The sequence below is a fragment of the Armigeres subalbatus genome, chromosome 3 (genome assembly GCF_024139115.2).
Source record: "Armigeres subalbatus isolate Guangzhou_Male chromosome 3, GZ_Asu_2, whole genome shotgun sequence".
Classification (NCBI taxonomy): Eukaryota; Metazoa; Arthropoda; class Insecta; order Diptera; family Culicidae; genus Armigeres; species Armigeres subalbatus.
In genome coordinates this window covers 353,416,631-353,441,480 of record NC_085141.1, presented here as the reverse complement: position 1 = coordinate 353,441,480, position 24,850 = coordinate 353,416,631, and the positions used below count along the sequence as shown (strand labels likewise).

The following is a 24,850-nucleotide window of genomic DNA, read 5'->3' as shown; positions in this document are numbered from 1 at the left end:
TTTTTCCTCTTTCCTTTTTCCTTCTAATTTGTTCCTGCTCCCTTCTGCCTTTTTTCTTCTTTCTTCGTTCTTGCTTCTTCTTTCTTCCTTCTTCCTTTGTGCCTTCGTTCTTCTTGTATCTTATGCGTGAGTTAAATTCCATCAGAATCATGGCCCAGAGAATCGCTCGGAAGCCTCCTTTCAAGAGGCTCGGAAGCCTCCTTTCAAGAGGCTCGGAAGCCTCCTTTCAAGAGGCTCGGAAGCCGCCTTTCAAGAGGCTTGGAAGCCTCCTTTCAAGAGGCTCGGAAGCCTCCTTTCAAGAGGCTCGGAAGCCTCCTTTCAAGAGGCTCGGAAGCCTCCTTTCAAGAGGCTCGGAAGCCTCCTTTCAAGAGGCTCGGAAGCCTGCTTTCGAGAGGCTCGGAAGCCTCCTTTCAAGAGGTTCTGACGCCTCCTTTCAAGAGGCCATGAAGCCTCCTTTCAGGAGTCCCGGAAGCCTCCTTTCAAGAGGCTCAGAGCCTCCTTTCAAGAGGCTCAGAAGCCTCCTTTCAAGAGGCTCAGGAAGCCTCCTTTCAAGAGGCTCAGGCCTCCTTTCAAGAGCTCAGAAGCCTCCTTTCAAGAGGCTCAGAAGCCTCCTTTCAAGAGCTCAGAAGCCTCCTTTCAAGAGGCTCAGGAAGCCTCCTTTCAAGAAGCTCAGAGGCCTCCCCTCAAGAAGCCCAGAAGCCCCCCTTCAAGAAGCTCAGGAGCCCCCTTTCAAGAGGCTCAGAAGCCTCCTTTCAAGAGGCTCAGAAGCCTCCTTCCAAGAGGCTCAGAAGCCTCCTTCAAGAGGCTCGGAAGCCTCCTTTCAAGTGGCTCAGGAAGCCTCCTTTCAAGAGGCTCAGGAAGCCTCCTTTCAAGAGGCTCAGAAGCCTCCTTTCAAGAGGCTCAGAAGCCTCCTTTCAAGAGGCTCAGAGCCTCCTTTCAAGAGGCTCAGAAGCCTCCTTTCAAGAGAGCTCGAAGCCTCCTTTCAAGAGGCTCAGAAGCCTCCTTTCAAGAGGCTCAGGAAGCCTCCTTTCAAGAGGCTCGGAAGCCTCCTTTCAAGAGGCTCAGAAGCCTCCTTTCAAGAGGCTCAGAAGCCTCCTTTCAAGAGCTCAGAAGCCTCCTTTCAAGAGGCTCAAGCCTCCCTTTCAAGAGGCTCAGAGCCTCCTTTCAAGAGGCTCAGAAGCCTCCTTTCAAAGAGGCTCAGAGCCTCCTTTCAAGAGGCTCAGAAGCCTCCTTTCAAGAGGCTCAGAAGCCTCCTTTCAAGAGGCTCAGAAGCCTCCTTTCAAGAGGCTCAGAAGCCTCCTTTCAAGAGCTCAAGCCTCCTTTCAAGAGGCTCAGAAGCCTCCTTTCAAGAGGCTCAGAAGCCTCCTTTCAAGAGAGCTCGGAAGCCTCCTTTCAAGAGGCTCAGGAAGCCTCCTTTCAAGAGGCTCAGAAGCCTCCTTTCAAGAGGCTCAGAAGCCTCCTTTCAAGAGGCTCAGAAGCCTCCTTTCAAGAGGCTCAGGAAGCCTCCTTTCAAGAGGCTTGGAAGCCTCATTTCAAGAGGCACAGAAGCTTCCTTTCAAGAGGCTCAGAAGCCTCCTTTCAAGAGGCTCAGAAGCCTCCTTTCAAGAGGCTCAGAAGCCTCCTTTCAAGAGGCTCAGAAGCCTCCTTTCAAGAGGCTCAGGAAGCCTCCTTTCAAGAGGCTCAGAAGCCTCCTTTCAAGAGGCTCAGAGCCTCCTTTCAAGAGGCTCAGAAGCCTCCTTTCAAGAGGCTCAGAGCCTCCTTTCAAGAGGCTCAGAAGCCTCCTTTCAAGAGGCTCAGAAGCCTCCTTTCAAGAGGCTCCAGAAGCCTCCTTTCAAGAGGCTCGGAAGCCTCCTTTCAAGAGGCTCAAGCCTCCTTTCAAGAGCTCAGGAAGCCTCCTTTCAAGAGGCTCAGAAGCCTCCTTTCAAGAGGCTCAGGAAGCCTCCTTTCAAGAGGCTCAAGCCTCCTTTCAAGAGGCTCAGAAGCCTCCTTTCAAGAGGCTCGGAAGCCTCCTTTCAAGAGGCTCAGAAGCCTCCTTTCAAGAGGCTCGGAAGCCTCCTTTCAAGAGGCTCGGAAGCCTCCTTTCAAGAGGCTCGGAAGCCTCCTTTCAAGAGGCTCGGAAGCCTCCTTTCAAGAGGCTTGGAAGCCTCATTTCAAGAGGCACGGAAGCTTCCTTTCAAGAGGCTCGGAAGCCTCCTTTCAAGAGGCTCGGAAGCCGCCTTTCAAGAGGCTCGGAAGCCGCCTTTCAAGAGGCTCGGAAGATTCCTTTCAAAAGGTTCCGAAGCTTTCCTTCGAGAGACTCAGAATTCTTCTTTTTTGAAGTCTGCTTTCAAAATGCTGAGAACCCTCCTTTCACGACGTTCGGGGACCTAATTTCAAGAGACTCGGAAGCTTCCTTTAAAAAACAAAACTCGGAAGCTTTCCTTCGAGAGACTCAAAATTCTTCTTCTAAGAAGCTTGGAAGCCTGTTTTCAAGGAGCTAAGAAATGTCCTTTCAAAATGCTCATGCCTAGTTTTAAGAAGCTCGGAAGCTTTTTTCAAGAGGCTCAGAGAACGCCTTTCAAGAGGCGCAGAAGTTTACTTTCAAGAGGCTCGAACCCTCCAAAAGTCTATAGTCTTATAGGAAGCTGGGTGTATAAACTATATTTGAATTGCAAAAGGAAAAGGTTGGAAACCGCTGCTTTAAATGAACGCGTCTACTCGCGTCTCTATAAGGCGAACAGAGGACATGATGCCGATGGAGATGGGGTCTCAAATCGAATGACCTTGCTAAAAGTCTTAAATTCATTTTTGGTGTGTCCTACTTCATGAAATCACGAGACATGTTCTTAGTGCCTATTTTAAGGTTCCTTGGTGGGTTTGGACAGGTTCTGTGGCATTCTGGAAACCGGGAACCGGGAACCGGAAGTGGCCGCTTTTTATGTGATCTGAAACCCATCTTGCGACGTCTCAAACTTCATGATTTGATGTGATCTGAAAGCCATATTGCAACGTCTCAAACTTCATGATTTTGCTAAACGAGCTTAAAAGATTCTATTTTAAGGCACTTGAGTGTTGCTGGTCAGGTTTGGTGGCATTCCGAAAACCTGGTTCCCCGGGATAGTGGCCAGCTTTTCATTTGTGGGCTTCATGGCCGTGCGGTAAGCAGCGTCAGTTGCCTAGGCGCATTTGCATGCCGTGGAGTGTGAGTTTGATTCCCGCACTAGTGAGGAGAAAACTTTTCGAAAAGCGAAAAATTCTCCACTGGTCCACTGGGTGTTGTGTGAATGTCCTGTCCGTTGTCTATTGCTAGATGAGCTCAATAGAGTGTATTTCGAGGTACCTTAGTGGTGTTGATCAGGTTCCATAGCATTCCGGGAACCTGGTTCCCCCGGGGAAGTGGTCATTTTTTAATGTGAACTGAACTGAACAATATTTCGACGTCTCAAACTTCATGATCTCGCGAAACGAGCTCAATAATCTATTTCGAACGCAGATTTGCAGACGTTTCTTCTTATGCCGGGAACCTGGTGCCCTCGGGAATGAAGAAACTGATTTATGTAATCTGATTCCTGAATCATGTAATCTGAAATATGAACAACGAAACATGAAATTCTAAAATGTTGTACATGCTCTCGAGTATTCTGAGAAACTTTGTACTTCTGGATAGTTTCCACTTTGATACGACACAAGTTTGATACGATACATGATGGGTTTCAAAATGCATAAAAAAGAACGGAACATAACATACACCACTCAAGTACCTTCAAAAAATAACTATTGAAAATGTCTTGTGAAGCCATGAAGATTGTCGCGAAATGGGTTCCAGATCACTACCAAAAAGAGCCCACATCTCCGAGAAAACCAGGCTCTTGGAATGCCACGGAACCTGACGAACACCATTCAGGTATCTCAATAGACTCTATTGAGCTCGTTTCGCGAAATCATGAAGTTTGAGACGTTGCAAAATAGATTTCAGATCACATACATCAAAAAGGGACACTTCCCTGGGGGAACCAGGTTCCCGGAATGCAACGGAACCTGACCAGCACCACTCAGTACCTCAAAACAGACCCTTTTTAGCTCGTTTCGCGGAATCATGAAGTTTGAGACGTCGCAAGATGGGTTTCAGATCATATAAAAAAGTGGCCACTTCCCCGGGGGAACCAGGTCCGCGGAATGCCACGGAACCTGTCCAAACCCACCAAGGAATCTTGGAAGAGGCACTATTGAACATATCTCGTGATTTAATAAAGTAGGAGACACCAAAAAAATGAGTTTTAAGACTTTTAGCAAGTACATTTGATTTGAGAATAAAAATTATTCCGGAACCAGGTTGCCAATGTCAATTCTCTTTCGTGGTTTGAAAACTAGAGACCTAACCGGTTCGTTTGGTAGGTGAATCGTCAAAATCCATGATATTTGAAAGAAAATGCTGATTTCACTATTCCTTGCATTATTTAGAGTTTAAGACCAATAAACTAAAACTTGCGGGTACCACACTTCCATGGCAATTGGTTTCCGAACAAGAAATGCAATAAAAAGAAGAAGTAATTTTAGTGCTAAACCTTTTTTTCGAGACAAAATCAAATATTTCTAAGGGATTCGTATTCTTCCTAGAACATTTTTAAGACAGCATAAAAAAATCGGTTCAGCGGTTCAACAGTTGAATTTTTTTAATTATGAAAATAAAATAAAAATTTAGCTTTATGGGCCTCTAATTTTTTTTATGCTTTTATTATAGAGATTTGTAGCCCTGAAATTTTGTTTCAGATCATACTCTTCACATTTAAGATTATTACTTACTATTGATGTGGAACAGTTGTCATTACCTGAAAAAACAGAAAACAAACATTAGTAGAGAAAAAAAGAGTGAAAAGAATTTATGAAAGTATGTAATAGATATAAATCCCATGTGGACTAGTATTTGAAAACCTGACAATGACTTTCCACTAATGAGATGATAAAAATAAGTGACAGAAAAGTGATTTACATTTTTTTTTAATTTTCGATTTATACTGTGAATTTGTAGTTTATCATGGACTTTTTATTGCCTGCATGAACAGGCAGCTTTTCACAAAAATTTGGTGAGAAAATATCATCAATTCGCTTCAGGATTCAATTCGTCATCTCTGCGCAATTCCGCACTTATAACTGTAATATTTTTGTCATTTATTGTTAATCTTCGTTTCAAATTTCCCCAACCTCCACGAAAACCAACAAGTATCGATATCTTTCGTTTACAAACCTCGCCTTTATTGACCAGTGCCACACATCCCGAAAAGAGCCTCATCTCATTTACACCACAAAGCGCATCAGACACGGCTATTCGCCGGGGCCAACAATGTCAAGCATTGACGACGGGCCTCGAACAAAGCGCGCTCAATAAATTCGCTGTCACACGGACCCCACCATTTGTAATCCCATTCGTCACGAGATCATGCAACGCAAGTCGCCATCAGCAGTCGTCAAGAAGGAGCTTAACTCGCGACTCGCAAGTCTCAAAACATTTATATGGCAACGTTCAGCGACTCGCAACTAAGGGGGGACCCAACGAACGAGAGTCCTGGTGCGGTTGCTGATGAAGCTGCTCTCAAGTTGTACAAAACGTTTCATTGATTTATTCCGTTATTATATGGCTTGGTGGATTGAGAAGACGAGTCACGCACCATGTGAATTTGGATGGATAAAATTTGAAATTCGTCTTTAATATTATTTTGGTGCATCTGGAGCAAATTCACAAAAATCTGCACAATTTAGATACTGAAATCTTCGTCATGATCCAAAAGAAAAATATTTATTTATGACTGACTGAAAGAAATATCCAATTTCGCTGCCACATTTTAATATCCGTTCGGTCTGGATATCACGTAAGGAAAGACCATCAAAGTGGAAGATATTTGCTGTATGTATAATTTAACCATAAACACCTCACCGAACGAACAACGCTAAACAATTGACAATTCTTGACCATATGGCGGCACGGAAATCGTCCAAAGTGCGCCGACCGAACGCAAATCGTCCTAAGTGCAAGGAACGGGTATTTATTGTGACTGAATATGACCGTGACGAATCAGAATGTCGCCAGGCAGCGCAAGTCCCGGCTCACCCCCAAGTAGGTACCGAGAGGCCATCAGAGCGGCGTACCTACATATTCGTTGCGGCGGGGCTGGCTGGGAACGGAATTCTTGCTCGGATTTGTTTGCTTTAGGCGCTTGGCTCGGCCGCCGTTAAGCCGAGGTGAGTAATGCAATTTTGTTCTTGGTCGTTAAAAAACACCGAAGAGCAATCACAACAGAACGACAGCAGCACAGCGCAGATTACGACGATGGCGAATGTCGGTCGGGTGGCGATGGCGGTTGTTGCTGGTGGTGATGACGATGATGAGGACGATAACAACGAAATGACGACGCAAAGCGCTGTAAAGGAGGTGAAGGATGGGCGAAGGGTGTCGGTTGGCCGTGGTCGGCAATAACGATGCGGTGCTGTAAAACTAGAAGAAACCATTTCAGACAAATTAGACCATTGTTTGGGTTTGCGTTCAAGTGGGAACAATTTATGGCCACGTTTTATGGAGGGAGGGAATTGCAAACGATATGGGCACTGGTAGTTGCCACTTGGCTGCCGGGGTCCCCCCAGGATGGATGGCGCGACAAAGTACGGTTTTGCTGAAGTGTCACATTTCTCAACTCATTTATGCGTGATTGTGAATTTTTCTTTTACATAGTGTCTGATGTTTAACAAACATCGCATTAAATTAGAAATAAATTGGTATTTGTGGAAACTGGCTCTAGGAGAATCTGTTATAGATTTTTACGATGCGATCGTATGGGGGAAAGTTTCTATTTTCTATCTCAATGTATCATATTCATATCTTATGAAAAAAAAGACCAAACCACACTGTTGGGAAGAGAGACTTCATTATCAAGTCATAACAACTTGTTTAACCAATCTTCTGATTTCTCGCTATCACATTAAAACCCGGAAACCCACCCTTTGTCTCTTCCACAGATGTGAGCTTGAAACGAACTGACGATCTGAAGTCCTGCTGTCCTTCGAAATGTAAGCCAGTTATCTCCAAAGCAGTCAGCGGAAGACATCGAAGCTTTTCCAATATAGCAAATCCGTTTCCCGCTCCAGTGCTGATTAAATGAAATTCAGACACTCAGTTCTCACCAAGGAACCAGACTCCCACACAAATATTACATATCACCAGCATTTGTTTTATCTTTTTGATTTGTGGTCAGTTTTTCCTCCTGTTTCGTCCCTTTGCAGCGTGGGATTCGGTCTCCATAATAATATTTGATGATATCACGCGGTAAGACTTTGTTCACTTTGAGCAAAATGTCCAATTTTCTCTAACGAATTGAACAATGAGGGCATTTTCTACACCTATTTTGTTAAACTTACTTCAATTCAAATGTTTATTCTTGTGGAGGCATCAGGAATCCTTATAAATAAACAGAAAGTAAAATTAAAGATGTCATTGAAAAAGGTGAGAATAGTATACGGTACTTACTAGGTTACACTGTTCTGTACCGTGAAATTTGAAACCAAAATTTATCATCAAGAAACATCGCCGAAATCGTGTTCAAATGATCAAATATAGATTGTATGAAACACCAGTGATCATATTTTGTGTATATGGTATACAAGTAAACATAACCCAGTATCAGGCACTGGGGGATCTCCTCCTGAACAAAAAAGCTCTCGCTTTCACCTTCAGTGAAAATGACGTGATCCAAAAAAAGGAATCACGTACTTTATTTATTTTCTTTGAAGATTGAAAGAATATTAATTTATAAGCCAAGATATAATTAATGTCACAAACTTTTTTTTTTTTTTTTTTTCATGTAACCCGTTGGCAGTCTCTCGACTCAAACTCTACTCCGGGTCCATCCCTGTTATTCCCCACGGTAATTAAATTTGCTTCTATGAGCCTCTATTTTAGATCAATAACAGACGTTCCTAAGCCACGTTGCTCAAATGGTCACTGTTTTAGGCCTGATCCAAATAGTTTTATTTAATAGTCCCCTTCAATAACATAACTGATCACCGTTTTCACCATTATAACTATCACTCATCACTCCAACTTAACACTAGGTCTATTCCCTGTTGATCCGGTGATTAAATTTGCTTCTACGAGCCTCTATTTTTGATCATTAACAGACGTTTCTAAGCTACGTTGCTCAAATGGTCACTGTTAAGGCCTGATTCAAATAACTCTAATTTTAGCTCTGATTCAAATAGTTTTCTATAAAATAATCCCGGTAGCATCACTTATTATCGTTTTCACCACCATTACTATCATAATTACTATTATCCCTGTCATCACAAATATCTTATTTACAGTCATGAACACACACACAATGAATCGATCTTCAAAACAGCGCTGTTATATATCATATAAGAACCGACATTTCTACTAGCATTCATTGGACATGTACCGAATATTTTACATTATTTCTAGTATAATTATAAAATGATTCTACTTCTAGCACCTCACTCAATATTGCATTTCATTCTTCATACTCACTGCGACCATGTTCCCATCCCATTTAAATCAACTTTATCTTTTACCTAGGGATCCTATAATGAGAGATATGCAAATACTTTTCCAGGCGATTTAGCAACGCTGTTACTTTTGTTAGCAAACGCTTCCAGCACTTGCCGCAGCGCAAAGTGTTGAAGCTTGTATATGACTTTGCATTTGATTACAATTTGGATTATGTTTGTCTGTCCACTAACAGTGTTCAAATGAGCTTTATCACTAAAATAAAAGTGCAATACAAACAGGCGAAACACGATACAAAAACTATATTACTTCTATTCGCGAAAGTAAAACAAATTGTTTATTCGATGAAACTTTTCTTAAAATCTATCTCAATACCTCTCAACCTCGTCTCAATCTGCAACAATAACAACGTTCATTTGGCTCACGTTTTGACACTTCTCAATGCTCGATTGGCTTACAATGGCCGCTTTCGCTTATCTCTCATTATAGGATCCCTACTTTTACCTAGCTACTTCTGTCACTATGTCTATACCACCAATACCAACTTGTGTATTAACCTTTTCACTAACACTTGCATAACCACACAACATCACCATATTCATATCAACAATAATTTTTTTTCACAATTGCATCGAGATCAGCAATCATCACTACTATCCCTACTACAATGTTAACGCAAACAAAAACTAGTCAGTCATTTTTTTTTTCTAAATTAGCAGTTTCCATCAAACAAATGAAGCTCAAAAAATAATAAGCTTATAATCTATCGCGAGAGTCAGTCTTATTGTAGATATGATGACAAAGAGAGAAAACTCGAATAGAAATGCATTTTGAAACAATAATAACGCACTAGATTTTGATAAATATGACTCGTTTAAAATTTATTTTGGAATCTATTTAGTCTATTTACCAGGCCACACTTCAGAACCGTGTGCCCAGCAATCATCAAAATTCTCAACTTAACAACACCGAATACTGTTGCTATGGGCCTGTTGGTCTTCAAAAGCTTCGAAATCGCCTCCGAATAAGATTCAACAGGTAATAATTTTACAGACATTTCTTGAGCTTCGAATTTTTGATAGGCTTAGGAAGGACAGGCTGGTAGATCTTTATGTCTATGGATCTATTGTTAATCTAGTCATAGTTATGTCGAATGTTTCGCACTGTGTCATTATTACTCAGTCTGTCTTAGTTATCTTATGTTTCCTACGTTATTCAGTTCAATTCTATACTCATTGTAGATTATGTTACGTTTTGATGTCAGTTCAATGTCTCTATCGCTAAAGGTCACTAAAGGTATGGGGATTGCTAAAGGTTGCTAAAGGTATCCTAGTTCAAGCGTATAAGTAAGCACCGCTTAAAAGTTAAGCAAACGTGAAGAAATGGTCTTTAAGTTGTCTAAGGGCCAATTTCTTCACCTTCGCTTAACTCCCAAGCGGTGCCCACCCATACGTTTAAACCTGGTTTAAGGCCTAAGCGGAGGTGAAGAAATCGGCCCTAATAGTCTCAAAGCCTTACATACAAGCGTAGCATTACTGTAATTTTATGGGTCGTGGTCAGCTATAGGATTCACTTTTCGGTGGCAAAGTACAGCTTCATCAAGCCTATTCCTATCTATTAAAAAAATGTCGAGAATGAAGCCAATAAAAGATTGTATGCATACCATCGTTTTAATTTGTGGTATTTTAATTATGGCTCGTTAAAGTGAGACATAACAAAATAAAAGGTGCCACGTTCCTAGTTTTGATAAAACTTCTACTCAGTGATTCCAAGAGTCAATTCCTATTAATGTCTTGATGGTATTTTCTACTGGTTAATTCCTACCTAGCTATGTTTAAGCGTGGCTACGACTCATCATCATCAGGGAGCGCTTCAGAAAAGTATTGCCGCATAGCAGAGATCATTATCACTGATGAAAAGGACCTCTACCTGTCTGCACCACCATTCAAGGCTCCAAGATACGATGTCCGTTGAATCACATGCACATGCGTAAAATCAGTTGCATCAATGCCGGATTATATGTGACGCGGCATTAAACAAAAATAGTCAACATGTGATATCACCACGACAGGATATGTCTTTGGTTGCCATATCAGTGCTAATGGCGTAAGCCCAACCATCGCGGCAAGATAACATATCCGAGGGAGGGAGAAAAATGTAAGAAAATGCTTGAGAATATCATTTCAAGACCAAAGTCTCAAAACTACCCATACGCTACTGCAAATAAAGACCCAAACGACGACCCGACGAATCCAACAGCTCTCCCATGCAAACCAACACCATCAACACGCACGCGAGGGTCTCTGCTACCTGTTGATAGTGCTGGTCCGCGCGAGAGCGCCACTAGACTCCCGAAATCGACACTCGAGCTCGAGTCCTCGCCCACAAAGACAAGTCACTGTTCAAACGAATTATGCCTTAATTGACTCCCCCATCCCGGGCACAGATTCTTTCCGAAGGATGCTCAATATAAGTTCCACCGGGAAGCCAAGCACCAGAGATTGAGGAAAATCAGATAATCCAGGCGTCTTGCGTCTGTTATTTAAGCAGAGAAGATGTTATAGGTGATATTCTCAATACGGCCGTTCAGAATGGTTCAGCGGATGCAAATTATGGATCATTATTAGGTCTTGTAATTTTAAACAAAACGTTCAGACTACACGCGATAAACTATGAATATTATTATATCGGAGTTTTTAATTAGGATCGCGAATCAAGTAAAAATACTGATAAGTATAAGTTTGTAATTACTACCGACATTGTATTTGTGATCAAAACTGACATTGTGTTTTTAGTTAAAACACAAGTATACTAAATACGTAACGGAATAAAGTAGTGTTATTAAAAAAATTACAATAATTTACATTATAAATTCTGATTAATATCAAGATACTGATCCAACATCACATCTTCAAGGGCTCCTCACAAGCTACACATTTCATTCAGGCACTTTAGAACGTCCATGTAGTAACTTGTTCACACTTGAAATCTGCCTCGACCAAGTTGGCAGAACGCGCCCTTACCCTTTCTGAACCAAAGGGCAGGGAATTAATGTCACACAAGAACTTAATATGAAATCATGAAACATTAAACAGGCTATTTAAGAAAATCTGAAATCAGTAACGTATGACTAACATTGCCAATAACGTGTTTCAGTGATGTCCAATGAATTTTAAATTAAAAACAAAAAAAATATTTAAAGATATTCAAGTTTCTGTGCAAAATATTCGGATGAATCTCAAACTGTGCAAAATAATATTTTTAGCATATCGAATCTTCGTTTAGATAAGAACATTTGAAAACTTTAAAATTGAAAAACAAAAAAAGCATCCAAATAAACAAAAAAATTATTCAAAATTGTGATTTTTTTTTTATTGAAAATTGGAAAATTTACCTTAATGAAACTTCAATCCAAATAAAGACAGAACTTTAATAAAACTGAGAAACTTAATTTTTTAAATTTAAAGATGAGGAAAATTTATAAACAAAATAGAATTATGGCAGGCATTTTCGTCTTTTCGTCATAGTCTCGTAAACCAATGAAAAAAAGACACTTTCTTTCCGAACTCATCTGTACTAAATCGTAAGCTCAGGAGAAAATGCAGCCATAATGGAGTTCTAGCAAATGAACGTTGCTATAGTTGGTTTTAGCCCCTACGACGAAAATATTTAAAAATAAAAAAAAAACAAAAATTCTAAATTTTAAACATTTTGAAAAAACTATAAAAAAGAATACTTTTTTTTTGTTTAAATTTAACAGTTGGAAAAATTGAAACCAGGGTAGAAATATTTCACAGTCAATGCAGTGAAAAACATGGATCTCAGTATAATCTGCGGTCGCCTTCATCGCCGCACAGTGGGCGCAGCAAGCCAAAAACGTGCGTTTTTTTATTTACGTGCAAACGGTTGATTTGACGTAGGTAGTGTCTTCGGAAGAAAATTTTATCAAAAAATAAGCTATCTTTTGGAAGATTAGGGTGACCTAAAAATTCGCCTGTTAGGGTGATCCAAAAAATTTTTTTTTTCATTTTCGTTCAAAAAAATTGAGCCGCTACAGAAGTGATAGAGCTTGAAAATACAAACAACTTCGTAAAATATACCAACTCTCTATCTTTTAACGGTAGCGAGTTATGATGAAATTTCAAAAAATCGTATCTAAAACCAGTTTTTTTCAAGAAAACTTTTTTTCTTATTGTTTTTCGACATGGACATATTGTACAAAGTGAACAAGTACATCAAATCACACGTTTTCCTAAAAAATGTGGATATATCGGAGGTATATTAGAGAAGTTATTCGACTTTTTTATATTATATAATGCAATTTTGCTATGTCCATATCTTTAATTGAGGCAAATAGTGGCAGATCAAACACCAACCATATGAAAGTATAGACGTCCAACTACCAAATGCACTCTGTTTTATTAGGAGGAATTCGGAGGAAATATTGATTTGACAAACATTAAGGTGACTCAAATTAGTATAAAAATATTTTTTTTTCATATATTCATGGACCAACCTATTATTTTATTTCGCTTGAAACACTGATGCTATGTACATATTTGCACCCGAATTGTTAAACGTTTTGTCTTCACAAAAAATATTAGAAAGTTTTTGGAAAATGAGTGGGGAAATATGTATATCTGAACTGTTTTTCATGCATTTTCTCAGTCATCACCGCAATGAGCTTAATATCGTTCAAACGATTACAATATAGATGGAAATGTGAGCAAAGCATCAGGACTTCGAGAAAAATAAAATTAAGCGGATTGATATGCCCAATGCATTCTGTTATAATAGAAGTAATTTGGAGGAGCTATTGATTTGATTTACATAAAAATGACTCAATCTTATATAAACATGCTAAAACACTATTGTTGGGAATAGTCACGTTTAAATACTTTTTGAGAGCAGATTCCATTTCGATCAGCTTGAAAGCTGTAACATAATTTATTTATTATAATCTAGCGCACCTTTTTTCCCAACATACGAGTCACTTTAAATTTCTTCGATGTACTCGACTGTAACTCTTAGTGTACAAAAAAAGTACATAAAAGCAAAAGAAATGCCTAAAGCATGTATAAGAACGATGTTAAACTCATTTATGTGAAAATGTATGAAAAATGTTTAGATATATTTCCCAACACATTAAAAACAGATTTTTTTGTATCTTTATTAAGGAGGCTCCGAAAAAATGAATTTTGTCCTGTCAAAACGTTTACCAATTTGGACCCAAATATGTACAGAGCAGCGAGCGAAATAATAAAAACCCAAATTTATCCACCGGTGGTGATGATGCCTTTCTCGATTCAATATGTTGAATTCGAATTAATGTTAGAAATGCAGTGCTTATTGCCTACATTTCGGCGGTAAAAAGATTTGGTGCAATTCTAGTACGTTGCTTAAAAATTACTTACCGTGGGTTACCCTGGGTTGCGCCACGGCTAAAATGATTAATGATTCAATGTGCATTTCTGTTTTTGTTGATTAAAAAATAAAAATATAATCCAAACTGCTTGATTTATTAAAAAACAAAAACAATAGTGTCCAACTAGGAAATTTGCTCCGTCGAATGAAACCAGTTGCACTCGAATCTGTCAAGCCCTTCTATATGAAACGCGTTTAACAAAAAAAAAATATGGGCTACACACATACACACTTTTGGAGTGAAATTATAGCCTTCTGGTACAACTTTGTTGTACGAGAAAGGCAAAATGATTAAACGGTAGAGTGTTCCATGAATATATTAAAAAAACGATTTTTATACTAATTTGAGTCACCTTAATGTTTGTCAAATCGAACGAAAATGAAAAAAATTTTTTTTGGATCACCCTAACAGGCGAATTTTTGGTCACCCTAATCTTCCAAAACATAGCTTATTTTTTGATAAAATTTTCTTCCGAATTTTGACACCACCTATGTAAAATCAACCGTTTGCAGGCAAATAATAAAACGCACGTTTTTGGCTTGCTGCGCCCACTGTGCGCCGTGGTGAAATGCGTGGTGAGTGCGACTGGAGGCAGCCGAAAAATCATTTCCAACACCGACCATCCAATTTCGCATTCAGCCACTCACAAGTCGCTCTGACAGGCTGCTCAGTTCGGGCCTTACCGTATGACTGTGAGTGGCCCATTTAAACGCGTGGTGAATTTCTTCATTTTGCTGGGTGAATGTGTACATTTTGCTGTGGTAAATTTCATCTTCGCGGCGCAGTTTGTGATGTGAGTTCTGTTGTTTACCTTTTTGCCTCTCCGGGAATATGAGGTTGATTTCAAAGCAGGAAGAAAATAAAAAATGATATAAAAAACATCTCCTTCATCCAGTGCTGCCGAATATTTACAACCCTGATTGATACATTAAAAAAATCTATATACATAAAAATGAATTTCTGTCTGTCTGACCCTTATAGACTCGGAAACTACTGAACCGATCGGTTTGAAAATTTGTACGCGTAGGTTTTCGGGGCCGGGAAAGGTTCTTAACATGGTTAGAGACCCCTCCCCTCTTTGGAAAGGGGGGCTCCCATACAAATGAAACACAAATTTCTGCATAACTCAAGAACTAATCAGAGAATAAATTAATTTTAGGCGAAACGAAGTTCGTCGGGTCTGCTAGTGATAAATATAAAATATAAAAAAATTAAAACTTTCAAATTTCAGAATTAGGGAGTGAGTGCTAGTAATGGACCCCGTGCGTATAATGGACCCCCTGAACGAAAACCGAGAGTTTACGCTTGAATCTATAATTTCCTGCAAACTTCCATAGGATAAAGTTGGTTCACTTATCATGGTAGTAGTTCCATACAATTGTTTTGCACTGGGAGACTGAAATTTAGTTATATTGACTAATTTATGAATGTAAACGCGCTAGAGGGTCCATTACTAGCACAGAAGGGGGTCCATAATAGGCAACAGGAACATGTGGAAATGGAACATGTAAATCAAATGGGGAGACCATTAAAAGTATGTAAACAAACTCGATGTTGCGTATTATGGACCCGGGGTGGCCATAATAGGCAACCTGGCTACATAATTTTAAAATACATATTTTAGTAGTTAAAATGAATGTTTTACCATGTGTTATGTACGAAACGCGATGCTGATACCTGTTGCTTTTTATCCAGTGCTGCAGAATGGCAATTTGTCATAAGTCTTACTCTAGCGAAGCGATTGAAGTAAGTTTCCGTCGTTAAGGGGTCCATTACTAGCATTAAAAAATCGAGAAACAATAAAAAATTTAAAACTAGAAAATTGAAAATAAAAATAAAATAATTTGAATTGAAACATTTGAAATTTAGAACTTAGTAACGTAAAGTGTAAAAATTTAAATGTGAACATTTAATTTTATACAGAAATTTAAGAAAACTTAAGAATAAAAAAAAACAAAAAAAAATTGAAAAAAAAATGCTAATTTATTAATTTAAAAATTCGAGGATTTAAACAATTTTAATATAAAATTTCATGTTTTTAAATTAAAAAAAATAAATTCAAAAACTCAAAAATTTTAAACTTTCGTAAATGTAAATATACGAATTTTCAAAATTTAAATGAAAAAAAATCGGTGTTTCTGATACTCAAGAGATTTGAAAATTTAGAAATTTATTGATTCAAAAATTAAAAATAAAAACTAAAAAATTGAGAAAATATTTAATTAAAAAATTTAAACAATTGAAGAATTCAAAAATTTGAAAAAATTAAAAGACTCAAACATTTGAAGCTTTATGAAATTTTAAAATTCAAAAAATTTAAAAATCGGTATAGGGGGAATGACGGCTTTGGCAGGTTTTGTTCTATTATTGTCAGGGGGGTTTTTATGACTGATTATGCTCAAATTTGGCCTAAACATTCTTTGCATATCAAAGAATATTGTGGCCAAATTTCATAAAATTTGGTCGACAAAAACCCCCCTGCCAATAATAGAACAAAACCTGCCAAAGCCGTCTTTTCCCTTATTTAAGAACTCTAGTGTTATATTGATAATAAAATTTTTTTTTTTAATTTTGTACCTAAAAAAATATTTTTCTTTCAAAAATTAAGATAAAATACCTACATAATTTTAAAATTTTAAGGATAAAAAAAAAATTAAACTCAAAAATTGGTTGGTTAGAAGCAAAGGAAAGTAAGTGACATTTTTTCGGTCAAACGTGAGTTGACTACAGCAAAAATACTCTGGTTTTAGAGTTTAGTTGTCGATATAGTTTGTACGTTGTTTACAGTAAATGTGAACATTCACAGAAAACTGATGTTTTTTTTTTAAATTTCCATACAATTGAAATGGAAAAATATTGAAAAACTATGCACACAATTTTCTCAAAACTAAGTTTTTGCCGCTTACACCCGTTTGTATTTGGGAAGAAAGCAAGTTTCAAAAATGATTAATTTAGAGATTAAAAATCCAAAAATTCAAAAACCCTGAATTTTAAAAATTTAAAAATTTACACATCTAAACGTTTGAAATTTAAAATTAAACAGTAAAAAAAATTGGAAAATTGAAAAAAAAAATAAAAATTCAAAAATTCTAATAATATGAAATTGAATTTTTTTTAAATTTAAAAAATTCAAAACATAAAAGTGGAAAAACCAAAAAAAAAATAATTTAAAAAATTAAAAATCTTCGATAATTAACAATTTAAAGGTTTCAAAATTGAAAAATTTTAACGTTTGAGGATTCAATAGTTTTTAAATTTAAAAATCTAAATTTCTTATGAACATGAGCATGCATGAGCATTACGGCCGCAAAATTCGTAGTTGCTACTCCGTGATTGACTAGAATTTGCGAAATTGTACAGAGAACACAATAAATTGGGCTTGGGACTAGCTACCCATTCTCAATGTACACGTTTCGGAAGCTCAAATATCTAAAGTCAATAACGGCGCCGGCCACGTCCTTACGGTCATATAGGAAGGGATCCATCTCCATATGAACGACAGAACGGACGCGCAACACTCTGTACTTAATTGCCCGATAGCTACTGCAAACTATTGAAGATCGCGCTTGTTTCGATCGGAGCTATGCGCAATACATGCGTATGAACCACCGAACACAAAATAGATATTTTATTATTTTCCCGACGACTAAAACACGCATTATGCTGAAGAAAACCGGACCGGACTTGATACAAATTTTTACTTTTTGATTAATTTACTCACCCGCACAAAACAGAACAAAACTTTGATGACCGGCCGATCGTTCTGCTTACTGGAGAAAACACGACCGGACCCGAGACAAGTTTTTACTTTCTCTTAAAAATCTAAAAATTTTATTGTTCAAAAATTTAATTGATTATTAATTTGAAAATTTTAAAAATTTGAAACCCAAAAAAAATAAAATTAAAAAAAAAACATTAAGATTAAAAATTAATAAACTTTAAATGCTTAAAAATTTTAAAATTTTGAGATTTTATTATTTAAAAATCTAAAAAAATAAAATTTTATAAGCAAACATTTCGAAGTTAAAAAACTCAAAAACTTGAATTTCATAAACTTAAAAATTTCAAAATTTTTACTTCAAATGTTTGGATTTTAAAATTTATGAATAAAAAAAATAAAAAACTTAAAAACTTCAACATTTTAGAATAAAAAGGACAACCACAATAAAAAAATTAAAAAAAAAATGTGTTGAAAAACTAAAATAAGGCCGTTACAAATAATTAATTAACATTTTGTCCTACTGGTCTCCGAAAGGTCAAGGGGGATAATAAAAATAAACATTTAAATAAAAAAAAACAGAAAATTCCTCGGATTTGTTGAATAATGTTTTGAAAATCCTCAAAATTACCCGAATTTTATTTTTTTGGCAAAAAGAATTCGGGGGGGGGGGGGGGGGGGAGCATAATTGTTTTTAAATATTTGTATCCGCCTAATAACGATAATAGGAGCCCTCCTTAGTCGTGCGGTAAGACGCGCGGCTACAAAGCAAGTCCATGCTGAGGGTGGCTGGTGCCATTCTAGGCAATTTTCGGGTTGGAAATTGTCTCGATTTCCTGGGCATAAAAGTATCATAGTGTTAGCCTCATGATATACGAATGCAAAAATGGTAACCTGGCTTAGAAACCTCGCAGTTAATAACTGTGGAAGTGCTTAACGAACACTAAGCTGCGAGGCGGCTCTGTCCTAGTGTGGGGATGTAATGCCAATGAGAAGAAGAAGAATAACGAAATAAAAAAAAATTTAAGAATCTAAAAATCTAACAAAAATAAATATTATGGTCTTCAATTAAATATTTAAAAATGTAAAAATTAAGGCTTTAAAATTTAATTTTTCAGGTCTTTAAAAACTTGAAATCAAACTTAAAAAAACAGTTTTTATTATTTCATAATTTAAGAATTTGGAATTTTACAATTTTAGGGACTAGTAATATAAACAGAAATTTAAAAACTAACATGTTTAAAAGCGTGCGTGTGGTGCATTCGGGGATGGAGAGATGCGGCCTCGAACCGTGTATTGTGGCGTCCCATTATTAATTTAGTGTTATTTGTTTAGATGTAAACTAAATAAATGAATGAAATGTTTAAAAAAATAGACATGCCAAAATCCAGTGATTTAAAAAGTTCAAAGTTCAAAATTATGAGATTTTAAAATCTAAAACGACGCATATCTCTGCTTACAATGTTCACCTAATAGTAATGAGCAACCGAATAGACTGTCTCGATCTTCTACAACTGGTGATTATTTTTGTTTCTTTTCGGCTCTTGGCGTTCAACCTTCGGACGAAACAACTCGCTTGAAAGATATTTCGTATTTCTAAACGGTGTAAAAGTTTATGATTTAATTTTTAGTAGGTTTACTTTGAACAATAAAATTGGAACAATTAGATATGTAAGTATTAGTCAGTCTGTATGACTCAGCTGTTACAGATTGAAGCCTAATTGAAATAAACAAACAAATAAAAGTTAAAAATTAAAAGAAATAGAAATTTTGAGATCCAAAAACTTGAAAATAAAAAAAAATTCGAAAAGGGTTCAATATTTAAAATTTTCTAAAATTAAAAATTTGTAATTCTAAAAATTTAGAGATTGATTTTTTTTAAATTTAAAACATTTAAAATTTATAAATCTCAAATTAAAAAAAAATTAAATAGGGGAAATGCTCCGATCTCCATCTCACTGTACATATATCCATCTCATCGCTAAACAAAGAAATACGGATTCAAATTCGTCGCTTCTTTTTGTCATCATGCGTGCTCACTGCTGAAAAAATCACAAAAATAATAAACAAACCAAATTCCTTTCCATTGCTTTGTTTTTGATGGGATTGAAATAGGAGCTATGAGATAAAGTGGCGAACCGTTCCCCTACTATGAATTTGAAATTGAAAATTATTTAGATATATACAAAATATATAAAAAAATACAAAAAAAAAATCGTTGAATTTAAAAATTTATAAAGATTTTAAATCCTAAATTTAAAATAAATAACTTTTCAAATTTGAATCTTCATTATATTTTTTTTCAAAACCCAAAACAAAGTTTTTTTTAAATTTCGAATTTTGTTGAAAAATGCTTAACCACAATATTTTTTTTTAATTTTTTCTGGTTAATCAAAGTAAATTGCCTACATTTTGGGTATTTATTATCCGATAAGAGTTTTAGTTTACAATGTTTTTCATACTCGATATTTGTTCATTTTAAAGTTATATATATTTTTGTTAATCGAAATCTTCAGCTTATTAAACATACAAATTCTGAAATATAAAAATCTAAAAATATTTGAAATTAAAATATTTTCCCAAAATGTTGATATTTAGGGTAAGACGGTATAATGCGCCCAACATGGCCAAAACGCCCCCCTTTGATATCTTTTGATATCTAGAAAATTATAACTAACTAAGGGTCATAATCAGTTGGTACCTATGAATATTTGTAAAACCATCATACTATGTGAATGTGGAAGTATTTTTGTAGGGGAAAATGCCTATTCTTGGCAGTCTAAGACATTCGCCAAATTGAATGATAAAAATAATGAGTAATTACACTAAAACACAGGTACAGTTTAACTGGTATACATTTGTATGCTCTTTCTTTGATGGTTGGTGTTCACTAAATATAACAGCTTTTACCACAAACTCAGTAAATTTGATTTAAAGTAACAGGTTAACGTTTCTTCTGTTGGCATAGCAATTTCTATTATCAGCAATGAGTTTGCTCCCTTTAGCAACTAGACATGGAAGTAGAAAACTGGTAATGTATTGGTGCCAAATGCTGGTTGTTTATATTCTCCAGTAGTAAAATTCATTCATATTAATCGGCCGCACGCTCATCTCGCTTCACTCAATTTTGGAACAAACTTTGTTTATCAAAACTGGTTTAAAGCAAAACATGAATTTTTAGCCTTGGCATCAATTTTATGTCATGTAGACAGATAGGCAAAAGCATTTAAACACATTGCAAAACAAATTTAACCCTTATGCGGCCAACAAAAAACAGACGTGAATGGCAGATAGGGCACCCGTGTACCCAGATATTGACCGTTTCATAACTTTTACCATTTTCAACCTATTTGAATAATGTTGGCCATTTTAGAGAAGAGAACTTATATGCTTTTTGTTCGCTGCCAAGATTTACATTTTTTGTCTTTTGTAATGCCTTAGAGTCTTAGAGTTTTGTAATGCTAAAAGTCAATCAACCAGTTTCAAATAAACAACTTGCTCTTTGCGGTCCTTACATGATATGTTTGTTTCATAAAAAAAAATCATGGTGGTTGTGTACAAGATACGAGAATGAGTTTTTGTCTGTCTGCCCTTATAGACTAGGAAACGGCATGAACATTTGTATGTAAAGGTTTTTGGAAACGATGAAGATTCTTATGATGGTATTAGACCCCTACTCTTCTGGAAGGGGGAGTCCCATACAAATGAAGTACAAATTTCTGCTTTAATCGAAAATTAATCTAAAAAATGGGATCCAAATTTGCGAATTTCGAATACTTAACCGTCTTTTAAATAATGTAACAAATATATAATTAATCAGTTTTAGGTGAAACGAAGCTCGTCGGTTCTAATAGTATAGTATATTAACAATATATTCCACCTCGTGAGTCTTCATATGTTGAATAATGGGCAGAACTGTCCTATCCAGCCGCTGGAGCCACCCCATTCTTACACTACGTTTCACAGTTGAATGATAGATAATACCCTAAAAGTAGGCAATTATTTATGGTTGAAATGCGCTATGTAGGAACGGGGATGGCTATGATTTTTTTGATGAGCTTGGAAATTGAAGTTGCAAAAGGAAAACAAAACGGTCCTGTCAGCCACATAAGGGTAAAAATACTACGGTGTTGCTATCACTTTTGATATAATTTATGGTCTGCGTAAATATCTGAATAGAAGCATTTGTATGTTAACACTTTTTTTTTTTTAAATAAATGCCATTGCCGGATTTTTTGTTCGTATTTTTCCTAAAATCAAATCACAAAGAATTGTGCGTGGTATTTTTTAGCGTGTGTTTGATATGCTCACAAACACATTCTCCCGCTCTATTCCGAAGTGTGCTGCTGCCAAAGAAAACGAACAGTCTCGATTTTATTTAGTGAAACATAGAGCAAATATTGCATAAATTTGCTCTTTGTGGTGATAATCAAGTGGTGATAAAGTGTAAAAAGTAGTTTACGTACTTAATTTTTCGTGTCGTACGCAATAAAGAGGAAAAACAGGCGATCCAAAAAAGTATGTAACAGTTTGCTTTTCATGCGCTGCTTTCTTTGGCAATGCAATAATGGCAAGGATTTCGTAGGTGCAAATTTGTTTCGGTGATTAACACATCAAATCTTGTTACTTCTACACAAACAACTTATTTAAATGAAAGCTTAGACTTGAAATTGTGTGATTGAATCAAAATTATGTTCATAAATAGTGTATGTTTGCTGGAAAACGCAAATATTGTTGAGGGTGCCAACAACTGTCGCACCCTGCCAAAGCCGTATTCTACCCTATTACATAATGAAAATAGTAGAAAAATACAAAAAGTAACAGTTTGGATGTAACTTTTAATGTTTGTTTGCTCAACATTCTGGAGCGACGCTAGCATACCGTCCGCAAAACTTGCACTGGAACACTCAGTTGGGCAACAAAATAACTTTTCTCAGTGGTTAATATGATATAAAATTGCTTGCATCTTCAAAAATGTAAAGTTTTTCAAAAATATGTTTCACTGGTCAAAACGCCCCAGTGTAGGCAGGACGATATGCCCTTACCAACTGGACACAAGCGCGGCGAGCTTGCAGCAGTTGCTTCCAAATTATATGGAAACTATTGAAATGTAATCCAAACCTGCTTAAATGATCATAAGGATTTGTAACCTTTTTATTATGATAAAATACTAATGAAGGGCTATGAAATGTCTTTGGTTAAGGTGGGGCGTATTGCCCAGGCAATTTTGGAAATCCATTTTTTCACGACTTTTCAAAATGCTTTATTACGTGTTATCTGTAATATTTTTATATTTCCTGGACTACCAAATAACACAAAGTTTGCATAAATTGCGTTGAAAAGTAAACAGTTATCAAGGAGTTTCCTTAGAGGGGCATATTATACCGTCTTACCCTATAGTACGAAAATCTGTCAGTTGAAAAAAAACTAGCGGTAATGGCGCCTTTCTCTTTCTTTATAAAAATAGAATTTTTGCCATAGCGTCTGTGCCCGTAACCCAATTTGTCTTTTTTTTTTGTAATAAGGAAATAATGGCACAGAGGGCCTTCATTAGCCGTGCGGTATGATGCTCGGCTACAAAGCAATCTGGCCCATGCTGCATTCTTCTCCTTTACCAACTGAATATCAGCAAACGTATTGGAAAACAGGATTAATCATTAGTTTCAATTCACAAAAATAAAGTCAGCATTTGAGCAGTCCATAATGCTGTTCAGTAAGCCTTACTATTTGATTTGGTTTACTCATTTGTCAATCGAACAAGAAGTGGTTTGGTGTTCGAACTCAATTGTTCGGTTGATACCATTGTTAGTGGTTGTGTAACAGATACAGAGTGAGCCTTTTATAAATTCAGAACTATGCTGGATTTTGATTTTATTGAAATGAAATTATAATAATATGTTGCATACAGGTGATCCATAAAAATAATTTTCATTCGAAATCAAAATCGGACAAATCTTTCCATATTTCGAACATTAATATCCATCGACTGGGCAAGGCAATGTATTCAGTACCAGTCCAAGTGCCCAACTATCACCAATTAAGCCCGTACGGAACGTACCTCTTATGTAAAAACAACCAAATTAGCACGTTACCATTTGGAACCCTTTCCTTGGTCGATAATCCCGTCGTCGTCGTCGTCGTTGTCGGACGGGCGTTTCGCATGTGCCTCCCTAATCATTGTATTATTGCTCGGTAATTGCCGAATGGGTGAGGGCCGGCACCAAATGGCCCCGGATGACCCACCGACAGCAGCGGGCTAAAACAAACCACTCGCAGGTGGGAACATTAGCTAGGGTTGCGAGTTGATTTTCCTTTCTACAGGACACAGTCAGTGAAAGATAAGTCCATCATGTTGACTGTGCATTTTCTTCGGATCATATGCAGTGGTCTGAGACACGAGTTCGTGCTGATACTTTCTAGGCTTTTGCTAATAGAAACCTTTCGTTTTACATTACCCTAAGACTGACATTAGATCCGAATGGACAACAGTGCGTAACCCTACCACGAAAAGCGAAAAAAACGGCAGATAATGGGCCTCACCGTGAAATCATCGCAGCCGGTTGATACTGAGGACGAAAAAACTGCGGCACTCGCTATCCACAAGGGTCTCACTTTCCCCCCATTTAACTGCTTCAAACCGAAGAAGTTAAGGGTTGGTGGCAATTTGCAAAGTAGTAAAAGTTTGACGGGTAATGGGCACATCATGATCATCATCATCAGCCAGCATCGCCGACCGGTAAAAGGTGAGATACGACCGAAGCGACGGTTGAGTAGCCGAAATGGGTTGTTTATGGCCCTGTTGCGGCGCGTTGTCCTCATGTTTTAAGATTCGGTTGGTTATACGATTTGCGCCTTTCATTCCCAAAGACTCAATTCCGATGTCGAGCGGCAAGCCACTCGAACTGCCTCGCCGGTCGCGCGGTCAATTGGAACGCGCGGTGGTCGCTTATAGGCTTTCGAGTGGTGACGAAAATTTGCATAATTACGCCCCCCGAAATTATGCAATCGAATGCAAATTATGATTATTCATGTTTGGCTTGCTTTTCGCGAATCGGAGAGGAGGGCAAACAATCATCGATTCAGTCCAAATGGAGCGACATCGGCGCGTTGCCTTGCCGCCGAGCGGAAATTACTTACCCGATCAGTGCCAGCGTTCTGAAAGCGGGCAGGGAACGCGCAAATGATGGAAAATATTTCCAATAAATATTTATTATAG

General features: G+C 37.1%; 1 protein-coding gene across 7 annotated transcripts in view; it reads right to left on the bottom strand.

The window, feature by feature from the left end:
* LOC134226090 (uncharacterized) overlaps window positions 1–24,850 on the bottom strand; it is a 631,583-nt gene that overhangs the window by 98,290 nt on the left and 508,443 nt on the right. For 2 of the 7 annotated variants that reach the window (XM_062706634.1, XM_062706633.1), the window contains one exon: window positions 4,783–4,808. The exons of the other annotated variants lie outside the window; for them this stretch is intronic. The gene's annotated coding sequence lies outside the window, so the exon portion shown is untranslated. The remainder of the gene's footprint in view (window positions 1–4,782; window positions 4,809–24,850) is intronic. 7 annotated transcript variants of the gene reach the window in all.